This window comes from Chinchilla lanigera, unplaced genomic scaffold (assembly GCF_000276665.1).
Source record: "Chinchilla lanigera isolate Chin_1 unplaced genomic scaffold, ChiLan1.0 scaffold00053, whole genome shotgun sequence".
NCBI classification, from domain to species: Eukaryota; Metazoa; Chordata; class Mammalia; order Rodentia; family Chinchillidae; genus Chinchilla; species Chinchilla lanigera.
The window spans coordinates 9,591,680-9,615,973 of NW_004955454.1; the positions used below are offsets into that span (position 1 = coordinate 9,591,680).

The following is a 24,294-nucleotide window of genomic DNA, read 5'->3' on the forward strand; positions in this document are numbered from 1 at the left end:
CCGGAGAAAAACCAAAAAAAAAAAAAAAAATACCAAACAAAAAAAAAAAAAAAAAAAAAAAAAAAAAGAGGGTAGAACAAAGAAGGACATTCAGCATATCCCAGATAAGATCATAAGACTGAGCAAAGTATGGAAATTCTTGTATGTATTTGGTAAGAAAGGAATCTAGGTGCTGACTAATCTGAGACAAATTGGACAGGGAAAAGAGAACATGGACCCAATCAATTCCCTTGGGCCCCACTGCCTCCCAAAGCGGAAATTAAGGAGCAGAGGGTGAGGAAGGGTCACCGTACAGCAGTTTGGATCAAGTATGGGATGGAGTCAGCTGAGACAGAACACAGGAAGAAGGATTTTGCTTCAGAGGGACGTGCTGATAGAAAGATGGGACAGATTTGGGGTCAGCTGGAGTCTCTTCCGGAGGAAGCAATGCAGTTGTGGTGTCTGTGGCCAGAAATTCCACTGGAGGAGCAGGGTCACAGGAAGTCATTCAGGTGGGGAGGCAGGAGGACACAGGGGAAGGCAAGATTGGCAGGGTCCTTCTGGCATGAGAGGGAATATAAGGGACATGGATGGAAGGGAAAGGAGGAGGATTTGAGAGGGATTGCATAAAGAACCCAGAGTAGGAAAACTGGAATGTAAGGAGAGCTAGAACATAAGCTATTTCAGACCACTTCTTTAACCTATGGAAGAAATTATCCAAATCTCAAAAAATGGAGACATTAAATATACCATAGACGGCCACCAAGAACCATTGTTTAGCTGTATTCTGGCCATGATGTGTTACAGAAAAATGTCCACCACTTGGGTTTTAGATTGGATAAGAGGTGGTGAGGACTGAGCTTTTTCAGGAGGAGGGCTAGGATGTGTGTTTGAGGGAACTGGAAGATGGAAAGCTCCCCACTGGAGTACAAAGAGGTACGGGAGAGCAGCAGGATCTCTTGGTGGATGCCTCCAATCAGGACCCAAAGCTATAAAACAGGAGTGCACAAGATGGACCTTACTGCTATTGCACAGACACCAAAGGGAAGCAGTCTTCCCAGGAGTGCTTCTCAAGACCAGTGCTGGAGTTCACAAAGCACAGAAAGCAGGACTAACCTCTCGCTTACTTTATGGTGGAGGGTAAAGGATGGGAAAAGGGGACGAAAAGGGAAGAGGAACATGGTGGGGCTTACCCAATCTGAAACACCCCGCACAGTCTGGCTTGGCAGAAGGGCCACAAGTTGTAGAAGCTGAGGTCTGAGGAACCGATGTTGCTGAGTGGTCTCCGCCCCAAAGAGGCTTGGGGGAGGGCTTGGGAGACCCACAGAGAAGGAACCCTCCCCCTCTTTCCCAGATTTCAGGATCAGATGTAACAAATGGCGCAAGGCAGAGATCACTGGACAGGCTTTGGGAAGGCAACACGGCGTATAACTTAATACCTGGGTGCAGGCAGATGGAGAGTGAAAAGCCCATCTGTGGGGAACAGAAAGAAGTAGGCTTTTTTATAGAGTTTAAAAGAAGGCAAGACATTGGGTGAGAAGGTCTTAGCAAATATCAGTGGTCAGAGTTCTCAGACTGTGCGATGCCTTGGAGTGTCCAGTGTAAGGGTGATGGTGTTATCAGATGCGTTGGTGTTTGGACGATTCCACATCTCACCTTATCTATTCTTTTACAACATCCTGAGTTCATCAAGGGCAGCAGCACTGGTGCTGAGTGAAGTTTTCTCTGAGGACAATGCCGCTGCTGACAAACATGTGGGTGCTGGGAAAGTTCTGTCTGAGGAGAGTCTGACATATCCATTGATTTTTCAAGATTTGTTTTACAGATCCTAAAGTTTGGGAAGTATATATTCCAATACACATTTCAGAAACATCCTCCCATCTTACTATGAAGCTTTTTTATATAGAACTTTAAGTGAATATTCAATTTTTAGATTATCCTATGTGTAACATATTCATCTGACACAGGGTAAGAAATTACGGGAAGTTATTTATATGTATGTGGAACAGTTTGACATAAGGTACATATGTAGTGTAACATGTTTATAACACTTATTTATTTAATTTATAGTATTAATTATTCTAGGAGTCAAAATAAGGTTTAAAGAATGAGATCAATGTAAATGTAAGGAAAGTAAAATCAAAGCAGTATCTGTCTTTACTCACACAGAACAATATACAACAACAACTGCAGCCTAAATTATAAATAATGTTACATAAATTTGAGGCATAATCTATTTCTGTGTTCTTTTGAAGCAGCTTCTCTTCACTATTGCTTCAGATCAAAGAGAAACATAACAAATCCCAAACCCTGAAAATTCTTACTGATTATTTTTCAAGTAATGCTATGTCAATTTGCTAAAATCTGTGTGAAAATGACGAAACAATAAAAGTGTAGCTGCACTGTCAAAACCTGTTTGATAATGAGTTTCTCTGTTTGATAGTGAATCATTTCCTTGGCTTTTGAAAGATAATTTAATAAATTGTTGGGGCTGGGGATTTAGCTCAGCGGCAAAAGCGCCTGCCTGGCAAGCGCAAGGTCGTGAGTTCGGTTCCCGGTACCGGAGAAAAACCAAAAAATAAAATAAAATAAAATAAAATAAATTGTTAACACTTAAAAATGGAAGATTGCAGGTTTGAGCAGCTCTGGGAAACTTAGCAAGACCCTGTCTCAAAATAAAAAAAGGGCTAGGAATGTAGCTTAGTGGTGGAACACTTCTGAGCTCAGTCCTAACAACTGTAAGGAAAAAAAGCCTATAATAATTATTACACGGCATGGTGATTTTCCTTGATAATCTCTGTACTTGGAAAATCATCATATTCTTGCTCTACAAAACTTAGAACCAGATATTTTCTTCTATAAGCAGAAACAGAAATAATACCAAATTCATTATCCTGATAAAAACAGGCAAATAAAATGATGAACCACATGTATCATTAAAAATCTTAAGACTGATGAAGTTTTCTTTTAAATGACATTAACACTGTTGTAAATGTACACTTCTCCTAATCACCTGACTTTTAAAACATTTTGATTCACCAAAAAGTATCTGAAAAATTTAAATGAATTTTAATACCCAGGCAAAATATATGATTATATAAAAATATGTGATATGCATTGCATATTTACATTAATTGAACCAATGGAATTTGGGCATAATTTATACTTTTTAGCTATTTATATATTTCAATTTAACAAGACAAATGTCAAATGCCCATTTCATGATATACCAATGGAAGACTGGGGTATTTTTTTTTAGCTTTATTTTTGTTCTTAGAAAACAAAATTATATGGTATAAAATTCAAAGTGTCAGGAAATATGGTGAGAGTTAGGTAAATGAAATGAAATTAAACATAGAAATTGTCAAAATATTACTCATATGGTTATAAGTCTGTCATTTATTAAGCTACAGGTATTGGAGTAATTGTACAAGAGGGTCTTGTTTTAGGGCATGCATTGTTTATCATAAACACATTTCTGAGTTGTCTTCCAATTGAACTGAACCCTACCCGTCTGTAATATCACTTTGTGAGCACAGCTTTGTCATTTCTAAGATTTCACCAGTCATAGAAGCTAATAGCCTTTACATGTCCACAAACGATAATTCTAACTGCATTGAAGTTAAGTAATAAAATGATTCTTATAATTACCAGAGCAGCTTATCTCTGAGCAATTACTGAACTCAGTAACTAGTTTTATATAAATTATAATCTTAATCACAATTAGGTGTATATAAGATTGCAAAAACATGATTTGATCTGTTGGGCATGGTTACTTTAGAAATAATTAATTTGATTCCTTATCTGGATGATTAGTTTCTCTTTTATGAGTCTGTAAAATATTTTGCTTCTAAAATAAAATAAATATCTTGTTTATTTTCCAGTTAACTGATCATAATATATATCCAAGATTTTTCTCATTTACGTGGGAGCTTTGAGCTTTCTAGAACAACATGCCTTAATATATATTATTTCCTAATTCATTGAGGAAAACCTTTTTATTATTTCTAACCTTAACCTCAGTTACAATCCTATACATCTGTGTGATTCTATAAGTCTGGATAAAAGTGATATATAGGAAAACAAACATTTGCTCTAGGGGAACAGAAACACTCAGAACATTATAACAGCGTGAGCATCTCCAAACACAGCAGATATTTTAAAGACTGTAAATTAAGCCTTTTAGTCTAATTTAATTATCTTCTACTGTTTCATGGGCACTAGCTGGATCTATGCCTTTATTACCTTATTTTTTTATTTGAACTTAGGAAACACAGTAGAATAAATTAAAGAAAAATCAAGTAAACCTAATTTCAGCGGGAAAATATTTTTGGATTATATTATTTTTAGTGTTTTGAGGTGGTATTATTCTTACTAGTGAAAGTCGCTGTATTTCCTGAAGAAAGTGGCACATTTTTAAAACTTTGATTCTTTTTAGGTCACTTATATTCATTCTTTGCCAGTATGTGAGTCAGGACAGGCTTGGCTATACTGCAGTAATAAGCAATTTAAAAAATTCAGTGGCTTATCAAATTAAGGTTGTGAGTCTCACTCAATTTGTTTGCAGGCCTAACAGAGCTTCCACCATCTGAAACACCACCAATCACCATGACAGAAAGAAGGATTTAGCGAGCTATGCAACAGCTCCTCAGACATAAGTCTATGGCAAGTCTCTAGGGACATATCAGAATATTAGAATATTGATGAAGAAGGAAGTCATTGACTCGCACAGTTCACCATTCTGCCCATGTATTAATTCAGAGCACCTTAACACTCATTTTCAATCAATGTTCACAGTCACAGGAGGAGCTAAGTACTATTTTAAGGATAAGGGAAACAAGACTATTGAAGGTGTGAAGCAAAGCCACCCAAATCAGAAAGACAGAGGTTATTTACAGATTCGGAGCTTGCTGTGGCCAAGGAGGCAGCCTCTTGCCCTTGCACTGGCACATAAGACCCGCAGCCAGAGAAGAGTGATACTGTACACAGGACAAAAGGGAAGGCTGCAGGTGAGCTCTCATGCGAGGCTATGCCTTGGAGAAGTCAGGCGTGGCTAAGTGGGAGCTCCTATCTGATTGGCTAGGGAAGATACTTGGCTTTCTCCAGTCAACGCAAAGTTGAAAATGGTAGCAAAAATAGGAGAGCCTGAAGGTCCTGACCCTGTGGGCCTATTGCTGCAGAGGCTGTGTTTCTGCTCCTCTAACCAACTCTCCCATTGCGTATGGGTCGGATTTCTGTTGTAATACACGACCTGGTCTTTTTACCTTTCTACATTTAGGCTCCCAATCTCTTGTACACATTTTCATGAGTCGTGGACCTAAGCAAATCACAGATTTAAAAGCATAATATATCTTGATAGAAATCTCTTAACAAGAGACAGTTCTAGCAGTGCCTTCCATGTGAGCTTGTGTTGATTTATTTCAGACAGATTTTCTTTATTACTGATACACATATTTTGAGGGGCATAGAGAAATTTTATTTTCATACTCGGCCATTAATATTGAACCACCAGAAGGAAAACCCTGCAAATCTTCTGTATGTTAAACAGAGTACATAAATGTACAAGCAATTTTATTTATGTCATTATATTATTATATTTATATGTGCAAGCATGTGTTGTGCATGTATACATATATGTATGTGTGTACATATAAAATATATATAAAGTATATATGTATACTCACGTATACATGCAGGTATAGTTAAATCAAGGAAGATTTGCTATATTATTGTTTATATTTTTTATGTTATTGTTTATAATCTTTGATTTTGTCCTTTTAGCTGTGGAACAAATTGTCACATATTCTGAAATGGAGTATATATAGTACAGTACATTTATAGTATAAATATATACACTTCATAATGTACAAAAATGTCTTTCACAATGAAAATTTACTGTGTTTAGTGAAATATGAAATACTCTAATTTTTGCACATCTTCTATAAAGTCAATTAACTACAAGGAAAAATTTTACTTATACTTTTAATGAAAACTTAAGAATGGTCCCATTTATTATACACTTTGACATTTAGTGTGAATCACAAAACAGCAAAAGAATAAAAAGCTTTTTCAGAAGTAAATAAAAATTAAAGCTTTTATTCACCAAATTATAGGAAATGGTTGTATCTGGAAACCATAATGCTAAGTGAAATAAAGCAAATACACAAGCTTAAATATTGCATGATTTCTCTTATAAGACAACCCCAAACTATAAATAAAATGGAAAATAAAAGACATATAGTAGGGAGGGGACAGCGGGGAAAGGAAGAGGAAGAAAATACAATTAAGATGTATTACGTACATGTACCAACACCCCATGAAGGATGTGATCATTATGTACTGCAGACACATACTAACAAAAAATTATACACAAAATTTCTAAAATGTGACATGATGCAGGTACTGAGCTTAAAGTTGTAATATTCACAGGGTATTAATAACTTGATTCTAAGCTATTTCTATGCTCATTATCCCCCAAGAACACAGTACTTGCTCTCTCTCATTGTACCACTGTAGACATTGGGTGTACAGCCTTGTATTTCATTACACTGGCCTGTAATCAGTCCCAGCCTGCTGGCTGTACCTTTCCTTCTGAAGGTCTTTCTGCTGGGGGCCCTCAAACATTACTTCTAAAGCCAGTCCGCCTGCTGTGGTGCCCTTTCCTACACCTCTCTGAGAAGGAGACTTGTTATTTCTGGTCCTTTTACTCTACAGCAATTCTTTCCCTAGAGACCCTCAACACTCCCCAACTTTTTTTCTAATCTCAAAATTGATGCTTTCCAAATTTTAACTGCATAGAGATCACTGGGGAACCTGTTCAGAAAGCGCACACCAGTGGAACTAATCACATAAGCCTTGATTTATGGCCCCACATGGGTCACCTAAGCACAAGATAATCCCTTTCTTCTGATTAAACTCACCCTCAGCATACTAGAGATATCTCTGTGGGTTCTTAATGGCAACTAAAATGAAACATGTCCAAAGGAGATCACCCTACAATTGTTGACTTTTTTTTCACATTCTCTGGTTTGTCCCTTCTCTAATCTCATGCCCTTCCTTTCGACCTTCACTTCACCATATTCCACAGTTTGTGGTCATATTACCTCCTTCCATTGCTTGTCTTGCCACTGCTGACGATTCCCATTGAATATCCACTTACTAGGGATTTAGCTCTCTCCTTCCCAATGGCACCTCTTCAGAGGTCTGCCCTGATCTCTAAGGATTTCACCTTTTCTACCTACACTGGACTCCAGTTATTATCTATGTATGGTTTTGAGTTTTACTAATATGCTACCTTCATGCCAGTGATAGAACACAAGTAGTTGACCACCAGGATCTTGTTTGTTTCCCATCTACTGTTCACTCATTGAATTTAACAATGTTGGGCACAGAGAAGGTACATAGTCAGTTATAGTTGAAAGAAGGGGTTAAAGGAGGCCAAATGGATAGAAAGAACAAAAGAAGGCAGGAAGGAAAGAAGGAAGTCAAAGGCAGGAGGTATGTTCAAAACTTGTCCTATATCTTAGCAACTCTCATGTTAATTTTGTCTTGTTGCTTAGAGGGTTAAGCTCACATAGCTAAATAATTTGTTCAAGTAATGATGTGACTTTTCTCTTTTCAGTAGGAGATTAAAAGAGCAAGAAAGCTTTCCTCTAAATAAACAAGTCTAGAGATTTGAGTTTCCTTTTCCTGTAGCATGTGGAAGAATTAGTATCTGCTCAGGATTAAATTCTTCATGAATCTAATCTCAGTAGAAGACTTGAAGCAAGACTGAGGCTCCATACTAACTGCTAGATACAAATAAAACCAAATTTAATTACACTAATAATAAGAGGGTCTTATCCTCGAGTATCACAGAAGAAATCTGTATCTATTATTCTGAATGATCAATTACCTTTTTAGAAGATATTCTTATTACTGGTGATCACATATATTACACAGTTAACTGTGTAAATAGTTACATGCAGAGCCCTGGTTTTCCCAAGGAAGGAGTGTCACAAGATGTCACAGAGGCTGCTCTGAACAGGAATCTGAAATTTATGGGATGAGGGAGGGACTGAAAGTTTAGGGATGCTCAATTCTGGGTCCCATAAAATTTAATTGAGTTTATTGATCTCTAAAGTAGAAATAGTATTTATCTCCTATTATTATGTTAATTCAATGAGCTACTATATGTAAACTTTTTTTCCGATACTGTGTTAGTCTGTTTTTAATTGCTTGACAGGACATCCTCATCTGATGCTAACTAATTAAGGAGGAAAGATATAACTTATGTCATAGTTGGTGGGGAATTCAGTCCACAGTCAGCTAGCTCCAAAGCAGGAACATCAAAGCAGAAGGGCTTGGTGGGATAAAGCTGCTTAGTTCATGCTGGTCAGGAAGCAGGTAGGGGAGTAGTATCAGAAAATAAGAAAAGGACCATATATATAGTACCTATGGCTACTCCTCCATTGCCCACCCTAACCCACAAAGAAACATACCCTACTAATCTGCTAAGCATTTTTAATGTAAGTAAGTTGTCACATCAAGGTTAATTGTCACAACTAAACTATTGTGAACTTCATCACCTAAACACATCTCCTTATACTGTATGTAATCTCTAAGTAAAGGCAACAGCGAATTGATAATTCTGCCTAACAGCAACTATGCTCTGCACAACTACTAATCCCTTCACCAAATTGTCAACATCTGTAGTATTTTTCAAAAGCTCAATTCCATGTGTCTTCTGAAACTCAAGGCAAACCCTTAACTGTGAACCTCTGTAAAAATAACAAGCCAGTTATACAGAGTATGTCCCCAATTTATGAATGACATAAATTTCAGGAGGTTTGTAAGCTGGAATTGTTTGTAAGTTTGAAAAAATGAGTCTTACACATTTTTGATATAAATATATAATATAAAGCATAAAAAATACACACAAATACTGTAAATAAACTATATTCACTTTATAGTTATCTCAAAGTGGTGGCACAGTACATACATGGGATTCCATGTTTGTTGCATTGTGCTTCTTAGCAGGCTTCTCCACATCATCACTGCTTTTCCTCTTGCTTCTGGACATCCTGGGCTCTGATTGAGCCCTGTACTTCTGTATGCTATTGCAAGGTACAGTAAGCACACAGTAGTACAACTTTGACAATGCCTGTGAGACACATGAGCTACTTCTACAACTTGTTCACATCTATGAATGTTCCTAATGTGAGGTCCATTCCTATCTGTGAAAATTCACAACTCCAACGTTTGTAAAGATAGGAATTTACTGTGATTCCAAGGTAAAATGCCTCAAGGTAAATATTTTCATTCCAAAAGGGGAAAACAAAAGAGTAATAAGAAAGATTTGAAACAAAGCAAGATAGGGTAAACATTAAACCTTTTAATCCCCCTCTAGCATCTAGGGAATATGGTGGTTAAAATTTTTTAAATGTAACCCCACCCCTATACCCTTGCTGTATATGTAGCACATTGCCTCTCTTTTGGGCTAACACCACCCATGGCCTGTACCTTTCTTGGCTGATGTTCTACATTCCTGGCATCTCCAACTACCTGGTGCCTCCACCGTACCTTTGGATTCATTTCAAAAACTTTATGCACTGCCCTCCCAGGAGTTCCTTGCATGGAATCCTAGGCATTCCTTTCAAATCTGGGTGGAAGCTTCCCTGACCCTATGACTCTTGAATTTTACATGCCAGTAATAGTAGTGTCATGTGGATGACACCGTGACCTTCCTTCAGCAGAAGTAGTAGCTGGCTCATCTTGGACCATTCCTGCAGTGGTCTCTGAGTGTCTAGATAGCGGAGCATGATGTAATGAACCCTGGGAAACCAATTTGCTTAGATGGCCTTCTTGAACAGGGGTCACAGGGATACTTTTCTCCAGTGAAAAGTTGATATTTTTGTACTGATAAGTCTGCAGTGGGTTGATTCTTGCTGATTCTTGAGATACCCCCACAATTTTTTTTTTCTTGTACAATGGCTTCTTTGTAATGGTGCTAATTTTTTTTAGCAGCTATATCTGCTTTGGTCCCAAATTTACACATGGTTCTGGGCCAAAATTAATTTTTTTCAAATTATTCTACTTTGCCTATTGCCATTTTTCTCACTGTCAGTTTGGATAAAGCAGCCCAAAATACCCATGGCACAACCTGAATATTGGGTTGCTTTTTAAGTTCAATTGCCGCATGTCTTTGCCTACCACCCTTAAAGTTAGTTTCCCACAGTAATAGGACATGGATGAAATATAGAGAAATCTTCTCCTAGAGCATTATACACATAGCCTCTAGTCCAACTTCCAGTGGAGCCCTGCCTGTCAACCTGGTCTTTAGTGTCTTTGTTCCTATTGGAAGTCTGGTCTTCTGCCCACAGTCATTCAAGAGGCTCTAGTTATAGCATTTTAACACTTTTCGAGCCTGTTTCTCTAATCTTTTCTGAGCATATCCTTTAACCAGTTCCAATGGCTTCTAAATCACAAAGTGAGAGACAGTCACAGCAACAGCCCCAATCCCACTCCCAATTTTCCGTATTAGCTTCCCCACCAGTGAGACGCAACACCCAACAGCCACAACTTCAAGGGAAAGTGGTTTAATCTGGCTCACTCTTGAGGGGATGTCATCCATAAGAGGGGAGGATCAAGGCAAGAACATCATTCAAGAAGGGTTAGATGGAGCAAGACTGCTTAGTCCATGCTAGTTGGGAAGCAGAGCATAACTCCCAAGGTCACGTTTCCTTACAAAGCCAGACATACCCAGAAAAATGGTTTACTAATCTGGTAGACATTTCATAATCTAATGAAGTTGACATATCAGAATTAATGGTCCTATTGCTATAACAAATACCTGAAATAATAAATTTATTAAGATAAAAGGTGTATTTTGGCTCAATTTTGGAGATTTCAGTCTATCATTGGTTGACCCATTGTTATGGTTGATACATTGTGTCAACTTGGGGAGTCTAGAGGTTTGGCTAAGTGACTCAACAGGAAGCCAGGGTGCTTACTTTGTATACATCTTGAGCCTGTGGAAGAAGAGGGCAAAGATTATGTGAAAGCTACATGCCCCTTAGGTGGGGGTAGCCTGTTTACAATGTAAGGCAAGAAAGAAGCTGCTTGCCACCATTCCTCCCATTTGCTCTGGCTGTTTTGCTGTTCGGCTGCCATTCCCCCCATTGCTCTTGTTGCTTTGCTACCTTCTGCCTTGGCGCCAGCCAAGTATGGACTGAAACCTCCACAAACTGTGAGCTAAATAAACCTTTCCTTCCTTCATTTTGGGTGTTGGGTATTTTGTCTCAGCAATGAGAGAAAAGTAACCAAGACACCCATTGTTTTGAATCTATAGTTAAATAGCACATAAATGGAGGTATGGTATGACAGAGGAATCCCTCAGTTAGTGACCTGAAGTAAAAGAGACAAAGAGGAAGGAGGTAGAATCTGGATATCTCCTTCAAGGGCATATCCCCAGTGATCAGAAGACCTCACACTCAGCTCTAGCACTATATGAAAAGCATTTAGGATGTACTTATTAACTCTTAGATAACATAATTCAATTTAATATCCTTAATTTACTATATCTGACTCTAACTACGTTTATTTTAACTTTCCTTAATAACTCATACCACACTGTTCTCTTTATCTAGGTTTTGTTATTTTTCACTATGTAATGTTATTGTCCATCTGCAATAGTAATTATTATTATGATTTTAACTGCACCATGTGTTAATAAAAAGTCATTCTTTCTTATAATTCTTCTGAAGTCTTTTTATTAAAGAAGTCAAAGTGTTTAATTTAATTCTATGCATTGGTTACAATTTGCACTTATTGTCAATTTCATCCTTGAAAAAGCCGTGTACTAAACTATGCCCATCTTTAAAACTATCTCATCCATTTGGTCTTACTTTTACTTTATGCTCAGGAATTGGTACCTTGTGATTTAGTGCTCCCAAATAAAGATGAGCATTTATCACTATATCAAGGATTAACAAGAAAAATAAATAAAAGATGTGCTAAATGAATATTCCTAAAATGAATATTAATTTAATGAGACAAATATAACATGTAAAATATTGCAGTTACAGCTGAGTAGTATTCCATTGTATAAAAGAACCTGACAGGGTTAATAAAACCCAAAATGTACAATAGATACTATGAAAGGGATAGAAATTGCTTGAAGGAAGGAACAACTAGGATGAAGGAATGGAGCAAAAGAAAAAAAAAGGAAGGGAAAATATAGAAGAATAGCTGGGATAAATGTACTGCTAAAGTCTAACAGTTTATTGAAAGGACCAGTTAATGTCTATTCTCTTCTCTTTAGGACAAATTTTCGATGCTTCTGTCTGGTAATCTGAATAACTAAATTGAAGACAACAATATGCCATATAACAACCATTGGTGAATTCCTACCATCTTGTCTAGTGAAATTCTGTATTTTTTCTAATAGTTTTTTTTTTAGTTTTATGTTTTATTCTCTTTAATGGTTTGTTAAATCTTGCATTCATATGTCTGGTAATCTGAGCAATTTCACTGAATATAACAATATATGATATAACAACCACTGTTAATTCCTTTCATTTTTTTCTGAAACCCAGTATCATTTTTATTGATTTTGCTTTGTTTTGGTTTTGTCTATGTTGTTGGTTTTTGCTATTGTTCTTTTTTTGTTATTCTCTTTAAAGTAAAAATATATAAAATTTAAAAATTGACTTTTTTATATAAATATACTACATAGGTTGTATATAATAACCTATATATATTTTGCTATCTGTTTGAAACCAAAATATATTTGTATTCATTTTTCTTTCAGTGGTTAATAGGTATTATTCACTCTTTCAGAAACCTTAGTAGAAGATGTCTGACAAACTTCCCAATAGCATTTATATCTATCCATTTACAGTTTTCCTACAGTTTTATTGAATGTGTGCCACAGATAAGCTAAAATCATTTCTTTCAGTTAAAATCAGATTCTAGCCTAGTAGGGTGAATGTTGACTATTGATGATGAAGGATTTCCAGAGATTTATACTACTGTATCTTACCTGGGGAGAAATGGAGAAGGATTTGCCACGTGATTGAGAGGAAGCTAATACAATACAATGGGGGGAGGTTAAGAAAGTATGTACTGATCAACTTTTCTGTGGCCCAGACAAAATACATAATATCCACAAGTTGAAGAGATATTTCAGTCTGCAGTCAGCATGCTCCCAGGCAGAAACATCATGGCAAAAGTTCAAACGGGAACAAAGTTACATATCTCATGGAAGCGGTGGAACAGAGCACAAGGAAAGAGCACCAGAGATGAAGGAGAGAGGCCAGATATAGTCACTGCTCTGGTTTGTGTCTGGACATCTCCCATAGCCTAGTGTAGTCACAGGGGGCAGGCTTTTGGGAGGTGGCTGAATCTAGAGTTTGTGATTGATTCACAGGTTAAGGGTGTGAGTGCTACATCTGCCCTAGGACAGGTAACCTGCACATACTATAAAGGACAAAAAGGCTTCCCGTCCCCTCCTCTCTTGCTGCTTTTGGTATCTTTCACCACCATGAACTGTTGCTCCCCGGCCATACCACCCTGCCTTGGAGTAAGATCATGGACTGAGACATTTATATACTGTGAGCTAAATAAACCTTTCCTTCTTTAACTTTGGGTGTTGGCTATTTTGTCTCAGCAACGAGACAAAAGTAACTAAAACAGTCCCCAAGGTCATACCCTCATGACTGCCTGAGAAATGTGTTTCACTAGTCTGTTAGGCATCATTTAATCCAGTCATGTGGACAGTCTCAAACAACCATCACAATCTATTCACATGCAAACCAAACGATGACAAATATCTAGGTGTAAGATAGTCTTCCATTTCTAGATAAAACAATTATGGCATGAACAAACGTTGCTTCCTAGGGAACCACAGGATTAGAAACATTTCTCAGGTTTTAGATTAGGTCCGAGAGAACACGCAGAGTTTGGGGAAAGGAACTTTACAGCTCATTACTGTGGTAAATCAAGGAGAAGCCCTGTATGAGACACCTGGTGTGCCTGGTGTATTTCTGAGTAATCTAAGCAGAGGAGATGCTGGAGGAAACTGAAGAACAATCAAGCAGAGATTACAGGAAGCGGCAAAAATCCCCAGAGCAAACTGCATTGATACAAGCCACTTAAAAATTATGCATTTGTCCCTGAAGTCGATTTTATTTTTATTATGCTACCATTTTCTCATCACACTTATTATAATATGAATAATTCAGATACTTTTGCAAAGCATAAACTTTCATGGTGGGGGAATTGTTAAGAAATTATATTCACTCATTACTGGGAATGTGCCCACTCTTCTAGTCGATTAGTTCCATGGTTTTTCTATGCAGGATACTGCACCTTCTGAAAAGAGTGACAATTGTGCTGATTGCCAACCAAAGAAAAGGTAATTCGTGTATCTCTTTTCTTCACAGTACATAACACTAGACAATATAATCACCTTGAAATTGTTTGAAAGCTAGCAAAAAAAGAAATCCATGGATGCTGAGTACAGAATGAGAATAATAGGGCACATCAGCTAATCTTACTTCTGACGGAAAAGTTCCACAGCACCAAAAGGAAAGAGCTACTCTGGGATAAAGCAAGTACAGAACTTCATGTTTTTAAACCTTTAAGCAGGTTTTATGTTCAGCTCTCTATTCTTCTCAAGGTAATGCTTTAAAAGAAAAAGAAAAATTATATATGAGTCAGTGTATTTTTTTCAAGGCTTTTATATTTTTCTCATTTAAAGTTAGATACATCCAATTCTTTCCCAAAAGTGGCCTGTTAGGTCCCCTATAAGATATGCCATTATAAGAATGATTTATATTATATCAAAATAAAAGAAATGTTTTCACTTTGAAGGAAAGCATCTTTACTCCGATTGCAATGAGTTGTAAAGAAGTCAGCCTTCACAGGCTGTCTTTACTTAGGTGTAATTAAAAGAGATACTGACAGCTTAATTGCTAAAAAAATTATTAAAGTATGAAGCATTGCTACTAGTCTTCCTCAAAATCTTCTCTCTTTCTTTGGACAGTTTAATAAGTGTTTTTAGCTGGCACCATCATGATTGCCTTTATGTCCTGAAATTATTCAAAATATTTAACTTTCATGGTCCTTTTGGATTTGGGGAAAAGCCAAAAGTTCCATGGTACCAAATCCAGAAGGAGAGGTGGATGAGGACACACCATAGGTTTTTACCAGCCTCCACATTGGGTAGGATTCAGGAGCAGCATTCACATTTTTTCAAAAATCATACCTGTAAAATCACACATGAGAGAGGACTTCTAGAACTACTTCAGAAAGTGGCAAGAATAATAGAATATGTATATTCAAAGGAAAAGAGAGCATTGGGGAGATGAATGGCAATGTGCCCTTTACTGTGATACAGTATTTTATTTTTTTATTTTTTTGTTTCTTTTTCTGGTACCAGAAATTGAAGTCACGACCTTGCACTTGCCAGGCAGGCACTGCACCACTGAGCTAAATCCCCAGCCCCGATAGAGTATTTTAAAAATTAAACATCTACCATGTATTTCATTCCCCCTGTAGGTCCCCAGAGATTTTAATATAGGGTTTATGTCTCAATACTTTACAGACTCTTTGCATAGGAAGTCTTTCATTTTCTTTATTGCATGGTGTCTACTTGAGCTGTATTCATACCTCAAGGTAGCTCTGTAGGACATATACACCATACATGTCTTCCCTGTTGCGTGAATACACTGGCCATGCCTCAGTGTTAACATGGAATTGGCAACACCTTATTGCTGTGCTTTGTGGTATTATAATCATCTGGCATGTGTGGTCCTTCTCATTGGTGTGAGGTCAAAGAGAAGGCTTTCAAACCTGCAATGGCAGGGGCAGAGTGAGCAATATCACACAAGTTAAATGGGAGGATGGATTATCCATGTAGAACAATGAATCTAGACCCACATCTCTCATCCTGTAATAAAATAAACTCAAAGTGGATCCAGATGTTAAAATAGAAACACCTACTTGGCTAGAATTTAAAATAGATAAAGTTTTAAAGACGCACAGGCAAAGGCAAGGACTTTCTGAACAGAACTTCAGTTGCATAAGACATGTTACCAGAATCAACAAGTGGAGTTACACTAACTTATAAATAAAACTTCTACAGAGCATAGGAAATGACCAAAAGAGTGAAGAGACAGCCTACAGAATTGGAAAAAGAATTGCCAGATATGCATAAGCCAGAGGAATTATATCTAAAATATTTAAAGATTTCAAATACACTAGAAAATTAAAAGACAAACTAAAAGACACAGTCAAAATTCAGATATTGAAATAAGTAAACACTTCCCAAAAGATGTAAGAAAGGCCAATAAGTGCTAAAAGAAAAAGAAAGAAAGAGAGAGATAAAGGAAAGAAGAAAAAGGACAGACAGACAGACAGAAAGAAAGAAGAAAAAGGACAGACAGACAGACAGACAGAAAGAAAGAAAGAATGAAAGAAAAGAGAATTGGGTTGACTGCTATGTATCAGAAATTCCCCAGCAGCGATGAGGATCAGCGCCATTTGAGTAAGAAGTGGAACTTTACTGAGCTAGAGAAAAACAAATTCCCCTTAAAAGTGATTCAGAAAAGCATGCCTGAGATTATTTTTCTGCATAAATGGCTATGAAAACAAAGCAAAGAAGTAAGCATGCTGTTCAAAGCAAGTTTTGCTATTTTTTGGGTTTTAGTATTCCTTAAAATTGAAAATGTGGCAGAGAAGCAGACCCCATGCTTAGAATAAGGTCATGTGACCAGAATCAAGGATATTTTTGGTTCTATCTCTGCTTACTTCTTCATTTTCCCTATTTTATTTTTAAAGTATTAACATTTATTTTAGATTCTATGCATCATTACAGGAAATATAGCTTTTAAAAATTTGAAAAGTTGCCAAATAACTCTCTTGAATCTTTTCCCTTCTGACCCTCCAGGCAAAACATCATAATCTTCTGTTCTTCTCCCTGCTTGCGGATGAGGAGAAGAAAGCGTTGCATTTGTGGTATGTCACAATCGTGTACATGTTCCGTTAAACTATCACTTGTTAAGTACCCACGACCACAAAGAAAATGCAAAAGTTAACAAGGCAGACCTCTTTACTAAAATGTTAATTATATGAATTATGATATAATTTTCAGTCAATTAAATGAACCTTGTTTAAGTGTTCAATAAAGTTTAATAATTGTCTTTTGTATTTCATACTAGCAAAAGTCATGATAACATTGATCTCACCACTGCACATTTTCTCCATGTTTTAAAATGTCACAGTTACCCATAAGTATAAGCCATTACTCTTGCTGTCAATTAATGTATTTATAAAAAAAAAAAAACACATCACACAGGGGAAGTATACACATGGAACTTTATAGCTAATACCTGTCTGACATATCTGGCCCCAGCCAATCTTTTGCCTACTTTCCATTATTATAATTTTGTTTGCATAGAATTTCATATAAATGGAATCATCATTTGCCGGTAGCTTTTTCCACTCAATGTAGTTTGTACCCACCTACAGTGTTGTCAGTATTGTATTAGTTACATTATATTTGTTGCTGAGGCACATTTAGTTGATACTGTTATTTCCTAGTTTATGTTTTGCTTACAATTCACTTATTGAAACATTTGTGTCGTTTCTAGCTATTGATTTGAAAGAATAAAGTTATATGAGCATGAGTGTATGAATATTTCTATGAATTCATGTTTTCACTTCCCTTGGGTAAATATTTGAGTAAAATGTCTATACTATATGATAAGTTTATATTTAAATTATAAGAAAAGATTCAACTATTTTCCAAAGTAGCATCATTTAACCTTTCCAACAGTAGTATGTTAGGGTATCAACTGTTGCATGTGCTGGCTAATTATCCTTTTTCAAGTCAGCTGCTGTAGCTTGTGGATACTGGTATTTCCTGCTAGTTTTAATTTTCATTTCCCTAATGATTAATGATGGTGGGTGCCTTGTCATGTGCTTCATGGATGTGATGGGGTGTATTTCACTCTGGCTTCTTTCCTATAATTGAATTGTAGGAATTTTCAATATTTTTTCTAAAGAAGCTATGGTGAAATTTACAATTTTCAGACATTTTTCCCAATTTTTTTTTGTACTTACTTTTCAATGTTATTACCTTATATGTTCTTCATTTTGACAGTTACTTTCATCAGTTTTTATTTGTGGTTTGAGCTTGTCATATTCAATCTAAGAATTCTTTGCCCAATTCAGTCTCATAAAAATGCTCTCTTATGTGTTCTCCCTGAAGCAGTCTAGGTTCACTGTTAAATGTGACTTATGTGTGAGCTAATTCACAAGGATATCTTTATAAAGTTTTCCCAGTGCTGTTTATAACAAAGAGTATCATCCATTTGGCCCATGAATTATCTTTGCAAATACTGCATTCTCTGTTAACACTTGCTACAGCTGAACATGGAATGTTGCCCAAAGACCCCCCCCCAATGATGGTTTAGTCTCCGCTGTGACACTCTATGTATATATGCAGGAATAAGACCATGCAGGAACTTGCTTTGATCATTGCAGTGAAGAGGGACAGTATGCTGTTCTTCATTATGGCATTTTGGCCTGAGTATTATTCTGAGTGAAAAGTACTTGATAAACAGGGAGTGAAAGAAGGGTACTCAGACCATCCCGTTTTGTGCCTGAAAGTAGTTGATATAATTCTCAGGTGAGAGTTGCCCTCCTTGTACCAGAACAAAGGGGAAACTCCTCCCACCAGAGGTAAGGAGTTAAGACCAAAAGAATTTTGTCCAAACAGCACCTCAGTAAAATATCTCTTTTATAGTCTGTCCATATATTTTATTTACTTTTGAAGATTGTATTTCATTCTTCAACCCAGTATATAAGCACTTCAGTTTTGCCAGTTGGGATCTTCATTTTCTTATAATGGTTTCCAGAAATATGTAATATATATATATATATATATATATATATATACATATGATCTAGAAATATAGATATAGATGATATGGAGAAATAGATATAGATGTAAAGATGTATAGAGACATAGATATATAGATGTATTTCTGTTAATGTAATTTATATTAATGTAATTCCCAGGCTCAACCTTACAGGAAAAATTTTGCCTTCCTTGTGAGAAATATGTATTGTTCTATATTTTTTGTTTGAAATATTTTAGTTGGGTCTTACTGTAAATTTAATGCTGATCTCAAAATCAACCTTCTAAGCATTCTCTACCTTCTGACAATATTTGGATTGGTGATATGTCTTCTAAAATGTTTGATAGAATTTACCATTGAGGATACACGGACTGTGTATTTCTTTTTCCTTTGGTTTTGTGTGTGAAATTGTGTATACTTGCACCTACTCAATCTTAATACTTTTAATATACTTTGCCTTTCTGTTTCTCACTGGACAGTGAATCTAGTGCCTTGTGTAGGCTAGGCAGGTACTACCAGTGAGCTATATCTCCTTCACTTTTTATTTTGTTTTGAGATAAGGTCTTTAATAAATTTCCTAGACTGGCTTTGAACTTGTGATCTTCCTGCACTAGCCTCTAAAGTAACTGGGATTATAGGTATAAGCCATCATGATGAGCCAGAAATTAATTTTAGACTCACTCCTAGCTTTATTCCAATGGCTATGTTTTTACCTTTCAAGGAATATGCCCATTTAATAAATTAAGGTTTCCTCACATGACATTGTTCATCACTCATTTCAACGTCACTCATTTTGCATGCTCACAGAAGCTCTAGTAAGAAGTCTATCTTTCAGTTCAAACAACAACTCCAAATACACTCAGCCACATGATCTTTGAAAAAGGGGTTAACACTGTCACTGGAATACAGATAGCCTCTTTAATAAATGGTGTTGGAGAAACTGGCTGTCCACATGCCAAAGGCTAAAACTAGACCCATATCTATCACCGTACATTCAACTAAATAAAAAAAAGATGAAAGATCTAAATATTAAAATAGAAACATCAAGTCTTAGGGAAGGCAGAATAGGTAGAACTTTTGAAGACAAAGGTGTAGGCAAAGACTTCATGGACAAAATCCCTATTACATGAGAAATACTACAAAGAATCAGCAACTGGGATCTCATCTTATTAAAAAGTGTTTGCAGGGAAACACAAATCACTAACAAAGTAAGAAGTCAACCCACAGAGTAGCAAAAAGCTTTCGCCATCTTTTCCTCAGGCAAAGAATTAAAGTCTAAAACATAAAGAACTGAAAAAAATCACACTCCCTGATTTTAAAGACCCAATCTAAAAATGGACATCTGAATAGACTCTTCTCAGATGAAGAAGTACAAAGAGCAAATAAATATATGAAGAACTGTTCAACATTACTGATCATTTGAAAGATGCAAATTTAAACACTGTGATTCCATCTCACTCCAGAAAGAATGGCTGTCTTCAAAAATCAACTGATAACAAATGCTGGAGGGGCTACTGGGAAAAAGGAACCTTTCTGCACTCATAGTGGGAGTGTAGACTGGTGAAACCACTCTGGAAATTAGCATAGAGATTCCTAAAAAAACTAAGGTTAGAGGTCCCATGTAACACAGCTATTTCTCTTCTTGGTATTTTCCCAAAAGGATTAAAAACATTATACTACAGTGATGTACTTGGACACATTTATAGCTCAGTCTTGGAAATAGCCCAAATGCCCACCAACCAATAAATGGATAAAAAAGATGTGAGTTTATTTTTTATATAGTGGACTATTACTCAGCCATAAAGAAGGATAAACTTGAGACATTTCTAGCTAAATGGATGCCCCTTGAGACCATGCTCATAAGTGAAATAAATCAGACAAACATGTAAATAATGTATTGTCTCTCTGGTGTGAGAAACTGAAAGTGTAAATAAAAAACAAAATGTGTAATAGAGATCGTGAAATACAAAGCAGATGTTTGAAAGGAAAAAGGAACTGGGCTGGGGGAAGGAAATGAAAAGCAAAAATGGGAAATGGGTGAAGAAATTGAAACAAAGCTTTGTGAATAAGGTGAGGAGGAGAGGTTGAAGGGAGGGCGGGGAATGGGAAAAGAACAGAGGAATCAAGGTATATCACATACAGAAACAAATTCCCTGTAATGAATGTGATCATTATGTTCGGGTACATTGTACCAGCAAACAAAATTACATTTAAAACTTGGGGATCTAGAAATGGGGGGATGTAGGTAGGTGGGGAGGAAAAGTTGAATAAAAAAGAATCAGGTGTGTTATGAACTACCTAAGATGAATGTAATCTTTATGGATGGCAAATATGAATTAAGAAAAGAGAGGAAGGCAAGCAGTGTTGCAAAGTCAAAAGAAAAGTCTGTCTTTCATTCCTGATGTGAACAAATGAAGTACTGACTACTGTCTTTCATTTTAAATCAGTTTAGCTAGGTCAATCAATTGGGTTCATCTTTTCAAGAGTTTGATATAACATTTTATTGACTTTGCCTGTATTTTGTCATTTTCAATTTCCTTGGTTTTAACTTTCATTTGTAGCATGGCTTTCACCCTACTTTAAAATAATTTACAGTGGTCCTTCAGTCCATCAACTTAATTCATTCCACAATTCTGGGGAAGGGGGACACCTTCATGTTCATGTAGGCAAAATGGCCATGGGCATGTTTGTCACCTGATACTGAGTTCCTGAACGGAAGGAAAATTTTGCTGAATCCTTCTGTTCATGAACAGAATTGTTTGCACACAGAAGTTTTTGTGAACTGAGGCATTACTGTACTTATTGTTATCTAATTCTTTAGATATTGCAATCATTACATTTACTTTAGGCAGGTTCTTTTTATTACAGACATTTAAAGATTCAAATTTTTATCTTAGCATTATTTAGCTAACCCCACCTTTTGGGCATATTCTCGTGCTGTCACTTTCTGTTTCATTGCACATACTTTCTAGTTTCTCTAACATTTTGTCTGTAACCTTTGATGGTGGTGAGCACATCACTGCACATGTGTTTGTTTGGTAATGCATTGTTTGATATTCAAGCCTGTGACGTCTTACAAATGTCAGTGCTATTGGTTAATTTAACACAATTTTCAGAAAAAATATCTGTATAACTATAATTCTACTAAATATTTAAAATTGCTTTATGTTTCTTTTGTTTATTTATTCTTGAAATGAGATCTATGGTTTCCAGACTGGTTTCAAACTATTGAGCTCAAGTGATCCTTTCATTTATCCCACCCTAGTGCTGGGACTGCAGGGCATGTCACTGACCTGGTGCTGAGACTGCTTATGGCGTGACACATGGCCAATAGCGGTGAATCGTCCACCGTTAGAATGAATATGAACTTTGTTGTGGCTATTTTAGTGCCCAATATGTAAATTAGTTGAAGTGTGTTATACCAGTGTTCTAATTTTCTGTTATTTATTCTTATTTTCTGTTTTCTTCTTTTCACAATTACTAAAAGAGGATGTATTAAATCTCCACCTGAAAAGTTAGATGTGCCTATTTCCTCTTTCAGTTTTTTTAGGGTTTTGCTTTATTTAATTTGTGTCTCTGTTGATAGGAAAGGTAGTAGCATAAGTACATGATGTTAGCTTTTCTAGATGAATTCTTTCATTTCTATTGCAAAGTCCCCCTCTATATTCTTTATGACATTTCTTTTTCTAAAATTGACTTTGGTGAATTTCTTTTTTTACATCACAACGTTGTTTATTATGTGAATTTTTTTACAATACAAACAAAAGTACAGAAATGCAGTATCTGGATGCAGCTAAATGCAGAATGGTGACTTTTTCCTCTCAGGAGGCCATGATGTCCTCTTCCAGTAAAATAAAGAGACTGTGTATAGGTAGAAACAGGTTGGTCGTTAGCTTCACGATTTGCCTAGAAACGATCTATAAATGCATTTCCCCCCTGTTACTTACCATAAAGTGTAAAAAGGGAGTTAAAGGAAAATTTCCTTGTTGGTTTCTACCATATGAAAGATGCTATATTGTATTTTAGCCGGGCCGATACATGGAAAATATCTAAATTAAATGTTATAACAAAAATGATACAGTAATGAGATTCTGGCTAATGAGGGCACTAAATGAGAATAATATGTACTTCAAAGAATACAAAACAAACAAGCAAAAGGATTGTTAGAAGAAAAGCTCTAGGTGCCCTGTAAGCATATAGGGTTTTTTTTTCCATGTGTACTTTTAAACAATGAAAGTATCAAAAAAAAATGTCAACTCTGTTATACTAAATTACATTATTGTACAGGCTGCACTGAATAAAGCACCTGTATTATAATTATCACAGAGAAGCATAGCTTGTGTCATATTATGGCAATTTATTCTCAATGAAAACTTTGCAGAGTGACTTTTGTGGATATTAATACAATCATTTGAGCTCTCTTAGGCTTAGTGTTCTCATGGCATTTCTTTCCTATCATTTTAGGTTTTTGTTTTGTTTTGTTTTGTTTTTCTGTCTTTTTGAGACAGGGTCTCGTTATGCAGTTCAGGCTGGCCTTGAACTGACTTTGTAGCCCAGGTTAGCCTCAAACTCGCAATGATCCTCCTGTCTCAGCCTCCTGAGTGAGGGAATTGCAGGACTGTGCCATCACGCCCATATCTATCTTAATTTTAAACTTCTTGTTGAATGTGAAGAGAATATTTTCTTTGACAGGCTATATTTGTTTATTGATTTTTAATAATTAAGTATGATAAGCTCTGCCTTATAATTGAATGTTGGGGAACCCTACGCTGGACCCCAATTTCCTGCAAGGTGTTAAGGCACTCAGTGAAAAGAAAGAGTGAGAGACAAAGTGGCAGTGCAGGGGAACTGGGATGACCAATATTCATGGGGAACAAAAGACCACAGACAGCCAGAACATCCACATGTATCAACTGAGGAAAATGGACTCAGAGCACAGGGGTAGGTGTATGCTAATGAGGGGCTTTATGTTGAGGAGGACAGTGGAGAGAGATGGCAGGTTACCAGAGATTTTGTCCTTTCCCCAAGCTGAAGCCCTTTCCTTATTACCACTTGATTCTCAAGGAACCAGGATGTGCTCAGCTGATGTAATCTCGCCCTGGGCCATCACAGCATCACACAATCACAGGACCGGGCAGTTAAATCCTCCACTGTGACCAGAGGCACACGGAGTTACGTTTCCACATATCATAGGCAGCCCCACGGCAAGACACCAGGCCTCAGACAAGCCCTAATTAAAATTTAATCATGAAATAACTTTCCTAAAATGTTAGAATCATCCTTAACAATGAAGTTTTGATACGGCTTGTACAGTGATTAATATGTCAGTGCTTAGGTTTATCATTTGTAATTTATCTTCTATTTGTTCCCTGTGTCCTTTATTTCTTCTTTGTTGAGACTTTAGTGCTTT

General features: G+C 36.5%; 1 pseudogene; it reads left to right on the forward strand.

Annotated features, from left to right (window-relative positions):
• Positions 1 to 24,294, forward strand: part of LOC102030153 — a 126,649-nt pseudogene that overhangs the window by 20,906 nt on the left and 81,449 nt on the right.